A 12,505-nucleotide genomic window follows, 5' to 3' on the forward strand; every position below is an offset into this window, starting at 1 on the left:
TGTGCAAGGTTTCAAGCTGTGCAGACATCTGCCTTTTGTCCGGAATAATCCCTTTATTCCTCTAGCAGGCAGATCAATGAGGTGCTTCCCCACAAAGGATGCTGATCGCAGCTGCGCTCAGGACCAGCTCCATTCCTAAAGAGATTTCTAGCCTGATCTCACTTCTCGTGCACACACCACATCAAGTTCCACAGTTGTTTTGTTGGATGTCTTATACACATGCACAGTTGGCGTGGGGCTCCAACCTGACAGTGGACCTGCAAGATTATTAAAATGAAACTTTCTTTCTGGTAGTATTGAGCAGTCAGCTTTGGATATCCAGGCAGCCTCCCCCACCTCACACCATCAGTGTGCCAGCTCCCACAAGCCATTCAGCTCCACTCCGTGAAGCGCTCGTCGCTTCTGTCTTGCTCCGAAATGCAGTTTGTGGCTCCATACCAGCAGTTCCTGCGGCAGGTGGACAAATACCAGCATTGGAAGAAGCCTAATCCTCTTTGTCCTCCCTCAGCAGACTTCAGACCACCATGACGGGATACGGCAACTCGCCTGTGGGGAAATTTTCCAGTTACCCTCCACATCAATGGTATCCAGAATCAATCTTTTGTAAATTGGATTACATGTTTTACTCTTTTTTCAAAAAGACGTGTTATGAAAGATAGCAAAAAATTGGCTTTCAAGAGAGTAACCAAAAGTAGAGTAAAAAGCTAAGATGTAATTTGACACCTTGGTGAAGTTCCAAGGGAAACAATGCAAATTAGGATAGGTTGCAAAATTTTATAATCCATGCATTGAGAATAAAAAAAATTGATTTTGGCGACATATTATGTTACACATATTAATATTTAAAACTAAGATAAATGGATCATAGCTATGGACACTTAATAGAATATAGTGAACGTTTTACGTGTAATGCACCACAAGTTTTGGCGAAGGCCTGGCAGGTGCAGAGTGCCTTAGGGACTGGCGGTGCTTATCCGGCAGAAGGACCTTGGGCCATATTATCAAGAAAGGGCGATACATTATCGCCGCTTTTATCGGCAGGAAACTGCCGCTAAAGCGGCGATAATGGGCTTGATAATATGCCCTTGTGAATTCCCATAGAAGCCCAGGTTCTGGTGTTAACCTGGGCTTTTATGGGAATTCACAAGGGCATATTATCAAGCCCATTATCGCCGCTTTAGTGGCAGTTTCCTGCCTATAAAAGCGGCGATAAGGTATTGCCCTTTCTTGATAATATGGCCCCAGGTTTCTGGAGAGCTGAGCCTTGTAAGGCCCTTGGTGCAGGGATTGGGACCAGAATTGCCAACCACAGGTGGAAAATTAAATGCATATTTTGCAGCGGGTCGTGCACTGTCTGTGCAGTGCCCTTTGAAGGATCTAAAACTGCCAGGGTCTTGTTGCTTAAAAGTGGCACATGGATTCCCCCTCCTGGCTTTACAGCAACAAAAGACCCACCCACACCTTGAAGAAATCCAAAGTTCGGAGGGTAGAACATGGGAGAAGCTGCCAAGATGGGGGATTGGAAGGTAAATCATCAGATTAACAGTAAGAAACACGCCAAGGGTAAAATAGAGGTGCTCTTTGATAGAGAAAGACTTTCTGATGCCGGGCAAAAGGGTCACTGGGGGTGAATACTGAAGACGGAGAACACAGTACAGTCATGGCACTTGCAGCCAAACCACAGCCAAAAATGACAACTGACCAGATGAAAGGGAACCCCACCAAATGCAAAAGATTGATATTGATTGAATGTGAAGGTTAATGTGCTAACCACAGGCTAGGCTTGTTTCCTCTGGAAGGATGTCTTAATAATAAAATTGTGGGGTATTTTTCTCCAGCAAATGAATCTGCATGTTCTATGGAATTGGGGTTGATTTGTGGGGGAATGGAAGAGGGCCGAGTGTCAAGAGTAAAAGGATTATATTTAGTTTACTTTAGTGTGATTTAGTTTATTATACACAATGCACAACAATAGCAGAAAGCCCACTTCAAGGCAGAGCAAACATTAACAACTAAAACAGAAAATTCCCTATAATATACCTATGTATAAAGATAAAAATATAGGAAGGAGGAGAGAAGCAAGCAAGAGGGCAGCTTGTTAAGAACCAAAGAATGAAAGCGTAGCTATAGCAGAGCTCATTAGAGATGATTGCGCAAGCAGGTGCAGGGCAACATGCTAAAGGCTTTCATGTTGTATTCCAGCGTGTGACCTTCCGTAAGAGTGTACCTGCAATTTGTAGACATTTAACTGCAAACCTGACTATGTACAATTTGGGAATTTACATGTTTTGCCTTTGTTATGTTGCCAGAATTTTACTAGCTGGTAGCAGGAGAAGCAGATATTTTGGTGTTGTGGTGTTCACTGTCTTCCAAATAAGACACAAGACCCCGTGATGGAATTGCAGTTCCAACATCAGCCAGTGTAAATCCGATCTTCTTGCGAATGATGATCATATTTCTTTAGGCCATAAATGGTGGTGTGTCCAAGTAGGAAGAAACACAATATTACAATTGCGTACCACTTCTTGGACAAATATCTTATGGTGAACAATACAGCAGGGTTCAGAAGTTAGTTAGTATATAGAGACAGAAATGAACAGATTTAATTACTGTCTGTATTCGACTGGTAAAACAAAGTTCGGCATCAGAAAGGATCCCTCAACCGCAGGCCATAGTGTCAGGGGCTTTGGAGGCCATAAGCCAAGAGACCATTCAAGCAAAGGATTGGTGGTTATGTTTTAGCTAGTCATCAAAACAACAGTTTTACTGTGCTGCTCTTTAATACTGTTTATACATAGTCCAGTTAGTCACTTCTGGTTTTAATATACAGAAGTCAATCACATTAGATGGTGTTTTCATTAGCATTGTTAATGAGGCTGATTAAGAGTTGGATATCTTCAGTGTGCAGTCCCATTCCTTTTAAAAAAGTGAGCTGATCATTGAGTTACTCCACATTCTAAAGTTGTACGTTGTAAATTGACTCATCTTAGTTTGATTTGCTTGGTGTACGTTTGCACCAGACCCTCCAAAGTTGAAAAAGGATGTCTTGCTCCACTGTGTTGAGGGCAACTGAGAAGTTAAATAAGACCTGAGCAATTGGTGTCCCCTGTGTCTAAGGTCTAGGACATTTTCCATGATACCTATCACAGTGCTTTCGATTCCTAATATGTCATGGAACCCAGAGAGAAAGAGGATTAAAAAAAAGCTTTTTTCTATTTAGTCCTGCAGTTCTGTGACTAAGGGCCTAATTATGATGTCCACCTGACACTATAGCGGCTGTTCCGAACTAAATATTACGAGTGGTCACAAACATCCATTATTCAATGGAAGCTTGTGCAATGGGTGGACAAGGCCCACAACACAAGCTGCCATTGAAAAATTGATGTTTTTGATTATGCCTGCACCGTGTGGCAGGCACCTCACGGCCCAACAGTGGAGGGCCAGTGTAGATGGAGCCCTGCTAGATGTCCCCATTATCCTTTTCTGACAGCCTTTTCATGTCGGAATGGCTGACATGGAATATCTGTCAGAAACTGACATCCTAATCCCGACGGCAAAGCCGCCATCATTAAGGGATTATATTGTCTTTCGATGCACCAACAGGCTCCTTTAGCCTGTAAGAAGCACTGCGGATGGTCCCTCCTTCCGATGCCTCGACTGCAGCATCATAATGTGGCAGGCGGACTACTATGTCAGACGTCACTGGGTCCAACACCAACGTGCCGTTGGTGTCGGAGCAACCAACATCATAATCAGGACCTAAGTTTCCCTCAGCAATTTTGGGTGCAAAGGTAAGTGAATACAGGCCGAAATGTGGGAAGTCAAGACAGTTCAAGCATAGGTTTATATGTTATTAGAAAAAGCAGTAATCCTTATTTATGAACTTTAGGGTATTGATCTGATTGTATCAGTAATTGATCTTGATGGTTTAAGTTTAGTGATGTGCTGCCACATCTTTTTCTGAAACAAATTCAAAGTACATCAGCTTGTAAATTGCATGTGTTGTAAACCAAGATACAGACTCTGGTTAGTTAACACAATTTCCAGTGTGAACATGTTTAATTTTTTATGGAAAAGAATGTCAAGGCGTTACGGAGAGCTTGTGAGGTTATTGCCCCTTCATGTTGATCATTGATAGCCAACATTTATGCTTTGAAGATGAAATTCACTGATTACAATGCTATGTCTTAGCTTAGTTAATTATATTTTACAAATGAAAAGTAATTGTTGGCTAAAATGTATAATACTAATATGGCTCTAGCACAACCGCTGGCACATGCAGTAAAGAAGAAAAGGAAATGAAGCAACTGTACAATGAAGGAGTTGAGTATTTTGAGAACGTTGAATTATAACAACACTATTTTTCAGAAAATTGCTGATAAATGGGGTGCACTTGTCCTCATGGTAAGTGGTCTGTAGATTAAAGATAAAGTGAGAGAACAGCTTTCAGGTTGTGAGGTATATGAACAATTGGAAAAATGCCCAGACGAATCAACATTTGACAATATAGAGTGTTCTGAAAGCACAATGTAGCAAAAAGAGATACTAATGAACATACTTGTAGAAAGATTTGTGTGTGTAGTTGTACATGCATCAATGATTGTTATATCTACTGAATAAAGGATGCTTGTGGATATTCATTTTACAAGAGGGGCCATCAAGCACCAAAACAATGAACCTAAGAGTGTAGTCGGAACAATAAAAGCAAAAACCCACCAATAGCACTCCATAATAAATAAAAAAGGACAAAATGTTACCAAAAGCATTTACAAAACTACTAAAATGTGAGGCATATTGGATTGCTTTTCTTCCCGCTATTAGGCTCAGAGGCTTGATTAATCGATTGGATTACCCAACTGTTGCAATGAACTACAAAAAATATGGAAGAGTTTTAGTCTTCTGCCGCATTAAAGAATCTGCTACCTGTTGATGGAAACTGAATAGCTTTGAATGGAACTTTGGATCAACATGACACACAAGCCAAATAAAGTCTTTTTTTAATGGAAACTGATGAGAAATAATAGAAATAGGAAGCCAACCTTGGAATCATTATAGTGGTTGTAAAACATGTTTGTCTGTTATGTTGTGATATATGTTTTAAGACGCTCACCTTTATAGTTTTTTAGTTGATTTTTGATAATAGTTGTTTGTGGCTTTTTTGGGAAAGTTAGAAGTCATGAAGAATCACAATAGGTATGCAAAATGAACTGGTCATTAAGAAAGTCTAATGAAAATGTATTTATAGAATGTTATCAATATTGGAAATGAAAAACGATTGATTAATTAAATAGAAAAATGATTGCAGACATAAAGTCATGACCTCTGCATCATAGCCTATTTCAGAGATTCAGAATGGTTTATCTGATTTACATTTTAGCTTTACATTAGGATCTAGAGTTCTGCACTAACAATATTTCATCTGTCTCCCTATTTGTTCTAGCTATAAAGTTGTGGGATGATTAAGCTTTAAAGTTTTTGTTTTGAAGGGGGTGTGTGTGGTGCTATTGTGTGCAGTAGTCTATTACGTTTATAGGAGAATTCGAAGGTGTAATTGTCTGTGCTACTATTAATGTCAAGTGCAATGAGATGCATAGTAGACTCAAGTTACTGATGGAGAAGTCTTTTTTGTAACAACTGTAATGGTTTCTGGTGGTTTGCCCTGCTGGTTATTACTGATAATGGATTAACAGAGAATTTGATTAGTGCAAGGGCTGACAAAGGTATATAGGGTTAGAAGGAAGATACATGTAATCAAATACTAAGTACAACAGAAAAATTGCCTTGTGTATTGGGACACTGGTGTGTTCCTAGAAGACAATACACTTAAGTAATGCCAGACAAGTGGTGATTGAATTAGTGCTTGGTAACTACGTGGTTGTTGAAATCACCCAGGATGAGTATTTTATTGCTAGGATCTTAGAGTTCTACACAGAGATTTTGGAACTCAAAAAGGAATAACTTTTTTTGGGGGGGGGGGGGGGGGTGACATGATACCATTGTAGTGCAGTGAAATCTGGCCTGGCTATGCAATGGATTGAAAGAAGTTCACATAATTTATAGCATGACAATGGGACTGAAAATGGAGAGAACACAGTAAAAGCTTTCAGTTCTCTTTCCCGAATATAACTGAAAATGAAGGTCTGTTAGCCTGAGTTTAGAATTGAGTTTGGAGATACAGAGCACTGTTCAAGGAGCCAGGATTCAGGTTGTCCTCTCAGTCAATTATGGCAGCGATAGATAAAAAACTTAAGCTGAGAAATTGAGGACGTACAGATCTTGATTTTCTTGTCAGTGATTAGTATGGAAAGGCATTAACTTATAGATCATTTTTAGCAGCCTTCAGATGATTCTTTTTTGGGGGGGTGCATAACATAAGGTCTGCTTTGTACAGGTTCAGACAGGACAGGTTTGCACCCATTGATGGGACTCTTCAATTGATGCCCTGGAATTATCAAACTTAAAGGGGAGAAAGGTTTGTGACCAGCATGTCGCAGCCTGAAGCACAAAGCTAGGTGGACCACTGCATGGGAGGATTGAGCTCTACTTCCTGAGGTGAGGAAGATGTTGATCCCCTCTCATAGAACTGCTTCACTCAGGCATCAGAAATCTGCACTTGCTCCCTTGCAGATCCGTACTGTGAAATTACAATTGGCACAAATGGAGAAATTAGTGCACATTAGATGCCTACGGAAGATTTGGGCCCCTTTTTGTGTAGGCAGTAAATCCTTCACACGTCATGTGATTGCCCATAACACCAAACACCATTGATCACTGGATGGGATGACTGAGCTGGCTTATCAAGCATCAAAGGAGAAGAGAATCTCCCACTGGACTGCTGCATTCAGGCATCAGATAACAGAGATAACGCCACTACAGCTCTTGACGGTGAGATGACCATTGGCAGATGGAGTGCATCTGGGTAAAATGGTGTGCAGATGGAAGAAAGGTTGCGGAAAAAAAAATGGCACACATTTTCTATTCCACATAGAAAAACTTTGCTAAAAGTTAACTTGTTTAGAAATATTTTGGAATACATTTTCCAACTAAGCTGATATTGTGTAAAGAAATAGTGCTCTCACTATATGTAAGAATCACCATACAATGCTGGGTTGAGTTAAACTAGCAAAAATTCCAACCTTCAAAAAAAGAAAAAATCGAAAACTTCGCAAAACATTGGTAGTAAAACAAAAGCCTTACACGCCACTAGTCTGCTACTCAGAGGAGGTCTTTGGATAAATAGTGCCCTGGCTGAAACCACATTTGGTGCCCTCTCCCATACGTCCTCTGTGTGTTGGAAAAATGGGAGGAATGATGGGGAAGGTTAGGGGTATAGAAGAAAGGAGGGCCATGAAGAGTAGAAAAACAGGCAGAATGTGGATGTGGGTGTCAGTCACTTCTTTGCAAACAGGTCAGAGAAAGACTGCTACAGGCAGCTCTCGGGTCCCTCTAAAGGTCAACACCCTGGCGTGGTCCCAGCTCTCCCACACTAAAGATCAGCCCTGCTCCTACACATTGAAACTTAAATACTTGAGTATTGATTAAATAACGTGTATTTGTAAAGCACAGTTTCACCCGAGGGCATCTCAGCACTGAATAACAGATGTTTATAGTTATCTAATTCAACGTTACTAATTTTATCAACCTCAGAAGGAAGAAAACCTAGGTAGACCAGTTGGAATTTGGGCATGGGACCATGAGGTCGAACACAGGCCCCAACAGCGGTTACTTAATCCCACTCAGACACCAGACCCGGCTAGATTTTATGATTTTATGATTATATATGAGTACAGAGACAATCTTGTTTCGACCATCCCAAATAGTACCTGTTATGAATCCATTCCTAAATGTGATCCCAGTTGATCGCAAGAAAATTAGCAGGCTGGGAATTAATTTTCTTTGCATCAGTAATCCAATCAGAATTAACGTACAAATCAATGTTTGGATTCTAGACTGTGGGAGAAATCTCAGTGAATCAACCATAGACTTATTTCAAAGAGGTTCATTCAAGAGTAAAATGGAGGATGTGATGTTCTAGTTGCCCCTGCCAAAGAGAACTTTGCATTCATGTATTGAGTTCCAACCGATTGCAAAGTGGCCTATTTCAAATATAATATACTCTTTCCCCTGTGGAAGTGCAGATGAAAACTGTGCAAACAAAGCGCTAGCTAGACAAATAAAAAGTGTGCACCTGTATAAGAGACATCACTTCCACCAGGAACCTGGTGCCATGCCCTAATTCAGCTTGTTCAATAGAACAACTTACAGGAACATTTTCTGAACCCATACCACTGACAATGCAGCTATGAGAGCATCAGTGTTTCAGTGATGTTTATATAGTTTGACAAGGGTAAAATCATGTGTTTTGCTATACAGTGAAAGATGAGGGATTCAGAGAATTGCCTGTTCCATCAACAGGAATGGCTAATCAAAAAGACAGCAACGTTCAATCAAAGAAATATTTAAATATGTATTAATCGTAACAGATCAACATTCTTCAGTTCTGAAAAAGCAGCAAGCAATGGAATCCTGTAGTTGTTTGCTGTTTCCAAAATATAAGGATATGACTGTAAATGTAACATTAAGGAATACTCTGACTATTGCATTTTCATTCTCTTCTGAATCTCACATACTCATTCTGCACTTTCACTATATTATAATTTTGTAAGTAGAAAATGCATTTAATTTTAAATGTGTATAAACTTCCATGGCTAATTTACTTTAAACATTTTCAGAAACGTTGACCGTTTTATGGAGGTCTACAAATCATTTTCGTTTTAAATACAGACCTTCTATTTTCAGCAAGTAAACATGTTATGCTCATAAATATTGTGTTTTGTTGACTGCCTCAAATGCGAAATGTTTGGTTCAAATGTATATTTCCTTCGTTTGTGTTTATGATATTGAAATGTATTTGACCAGCACGACTCCGCCTGCCTCAGTGTTGACCAGATGAAACAGGAAACAAACAGTAGGGCAGGAAACTAATACATTCTTTGCATATTTGGCATATCTATTTGTGTGCATGTGTTTAATTGTGTGAGTTCTTGGGCTTGGAACGGTGAAGATGAGCAATACATTTATTCCGCTTATTATTGTTTAAAGGGACTGAGCTGGGGCGTGGCCAAGATTGCGGGGTGAGGAGACGCTTTTGCCCGGAGCTCCCGAACCGGCCCTAGCCCTAAGCCTTCCGAATTGCTTGTTCTCCCCCCTCCGGCGCCAGACCGAGTTGGAAGGGTGTCGGAAACTGCCAGGCTGCTTCCGGACCGGGGTCCGGCCCTGAAATCGCCCGGGGAAACAGTGGTCCGGGCGCGGCGCAGATCGAGCTCCGAGGTCGGGAGCTGCGGTGGACGGTGGCCGAAACACAGCCGGGAGAGGAATTGTCCCCGGCGCCCACCGAATCTTGTGGCTGCGCTGCGAGGGACAGCTGTGAAGCAACCCGGGCACCGCAGCAGTGGTGGGGGAAACCCTGTGAGACGCCGGCTGGCCCTCCGGGATGCCCCTCCCCTTGACGCCGGCCCCGTCGCAACTTGAGGCTGCGGCTGCGGCCTATGTTGGAGGAGGCTCTGTGGACCAGAGAGAAGGTGACGCTGGGGACGGAGACGGGTCCGGAGACTACCGCGACGGGACCCGGAATCAGTGCTGCCCAGGAAATCGCACTGGATTCGTCTGACTGAGGGCTACATACAGCGGGCCCCGAGGGCAGGTGCGGAAGAGGCCCGGGACCGCGCTGACGCCGGGTGTGGTGAGGAGACCAGCAGTGGAGCAGAAGCCCGCCATAGACGCCCGAGAGGTGAGGAGGGGGTTGACCGACTACTGAGGTGCACTGAATCCTCAAGAGACGCTTTGGGGGCGGCCGATTGACTCGGGGTCACGGCTGCGGCCTATGAAGCGGGGGCCGGAGGAGGAGCTGGGTCCTGCTGTGAGGGGACCATGTCCCGCGGCCAGTAGAAAAGGACTGGGCCCAGTACACACCTGCTGCGTAGCCAGAGAGGGGCAAAGGCACCCGGGCAAAGGAGGGCATTTCCAGGAGCCTCGGGGCCCTGCTGGAGGGCACATCAGAAGCGGATCACGAGAGCTGCTGTGACAGCGGGGACCACTGGGGTCTGCTCCCCGTGGGGAACGGAGTCAGCGTGCTAGTCTGCGACCACCCCGGGTGTGGAGATCGGGGGCAGCCGAAAGGGTCCGGGCCTGGCATTATCGAAGTGGCCCGCCTGTGCGCGATGGACCTCACAAGACGATCTGGCGCAGGTGTCCACGCCGGCCACGCAGAGTTCCGGCTCCTGTGGTGTCGCACACTGAGTGACCCGGAGGATCAATAGCTGAAGAGTCCCCCATCGGTCGAACAGGGGGGGAAAGAGGACGCCAGGTGGTCCTTCCGCGACCAAGGCGCACGGCCTAAAGGATTGGACGCTACAGGGTCGCCGGACCGGCCACTGCACTGTTGACATTGGCACGGACTGAGGGGTACACGCAGCTGCAGCCTACCTGGAGTGGCATACCTAGGATTGGAACAATCGGGATACTCCGACCCCCACCAGGAGGGGGTGCGTGGGGTTGGAGCCCGGAGGCCTGGTTAGGCGAGTGATCTGTGAACAGCGAGGCGGATCCCGCGGACGAGATGGCGAATCAGAAGGGCAGTAAGAGGAATGATCGCACGCTCCCTGGAATGCTTGGCAGGTCCCAGGCCAGGGGGGACAGGAATCTGCCTTCACCGAGCGCGACGGGTGGCTCTCACTTAGCAGGAAGCGGAGAACCTCCGATCACCAGGTCCTTTTTGGAATCTCTCTTCGGCACGTTGCGAGAAGATTTCCAAGAACTAAAGCAGGAAGTGGCAGGGGAAGTCCGTGAAATACGGAGAGAGGTGGACGGCCTCGGAGAGAGAGTTGCCACGGTGGAATGCTCTACGCAACGGCAGGACGAGGAAATCACGCAGCTACAGCAAGAAGTGCTGTGCCTGAGGGACCAGCAGATGGACCTCCAAGCACACAATGAGGACTTGGAAAATAGGTCTCGGCGGAACAATATAAGGGTGCGAGGAATACCATCGATGGAAGAGGGATCGGATGTGGCGGGCTACCTACGGGAGCTCTTCAGAGACATACTGGGAGAAGCAGCGGACTTTCCTATACGGATAGACAGGGCGCACAGAGTGGGACCCCAGAGGGGTGCAACAGCCCCACCTCCGGACATATTGGCCTTGCTCCCAGACTTCCCGTTGAAAGAACGGATCATGGCAGAGGCGCAGAAAAAACCTTCACTGGCCTTTCGCGGGCACCCTGTAGCCTTATATCAGGACTTGTCCGCTATTACCCTCAAAAGCGTAAAGCGTTTAAAATCGCAATGGACTTTCTAAAACAACATGAGACATCCTACTCGTGTGGCCATCCTTTCTGCCTCATCTTCAAATGGAACGGTGAGATGCATCAACTGAGGTCTCTGCAGGACACGTGTGAAGTATTAGGGATCACCGCGGAGGAAGAGGAGTCCGCCTCGCCACGAAGGAGACGTGCAACTGATGACGAGTGGCGCAGGGTCTCGAGGCGCAGAACATCGGCGGCGTTCCAGAGGCAAGGCTCGCCCACCATTCGGGCCGACATGGCGAGCGCCATCCAAGCAGCATCCAGAGACACTGCTGTACATGAGGGTGTCGCGTTGACAGCGTAAGACTGCTCCGGGGGGAGAACGACATAGCATTGCTGTTACTGCAGGCTTGGGTACAAGGAGGGTGGGGAGGGAGCGGAGGGGGGAAGGGTGTGGCTGGACGTCCACTCAGATACTCTACCACTGACTTGTCCGGTTAGGACATGGCTGGGACAATCCTTCCGAAGGTGTTGGGGGGCGGGGAGTGGGGGAGGGAGGGGGGAGTTGGGGTAGAGGGATGGGTGTGGGGGAGGGGAGAGTTGAGGAGTTGTGGGACAGTGGGGTTGGGAGTTGGGTTGGGGGAGGGGGAGGTACAGTCCGTCCAGTGCTCTTGATGCATCTGCGCTGCCCCGCCGGGGCACCTGTGGCTGTTTGGCCCACGAGCCGTCCCTCTTTGGCATTGATCCACTGCTTCTATCACATTGTTCTGATCCACCATGGCGACCCTTAAGGTAGTGACCCTTAATGTCAAGGGGCTTAACAACCCCGTTAAGAGGAGGGCGGTCCTGTCCTTGCTAGAGGCCACGCAGGCAGACATCTGTCTCCTCCAGGAGACTCACTTGCTCACACGTGACTGCCACAGACTGCGATCCCGCATATTTCCCACGCAGTTCTTCTCATTGAACACCACCAAAACAGCCGGGGTAGCGATCTTAGTGTCTAAATCCTTCAGGGGAGAGGTTCTACACAAGTTTGCAGAGCAGAAGGGGAGACTCTTAGCGCACAGGTTCAAACTAGGGGCCCTGACGTTTACCATTGGGACGATATACAGTCCGAATGAGCATCAGGACCGCTTCCTTCGATCGGCGTTAGTGGGCATAACAGCATCCCCAGACAGACACATTATTTTGGGAGGAGACTTAAA

This window comes from Lissotriton vulgaris, chromosome 12 (genome assembly GCF_964263255.1).
Source record: "Lissotriton vulgaris chromosome 12, aLisVul1.2, whole genome shotgun sequence".
Classification (NCBI taxonomy): Eukaryota; Metazoa; Chordata; class Amphibia; order Caudata; family Salamandridae; genus Lissotriton; species Lissotriton vulgaris.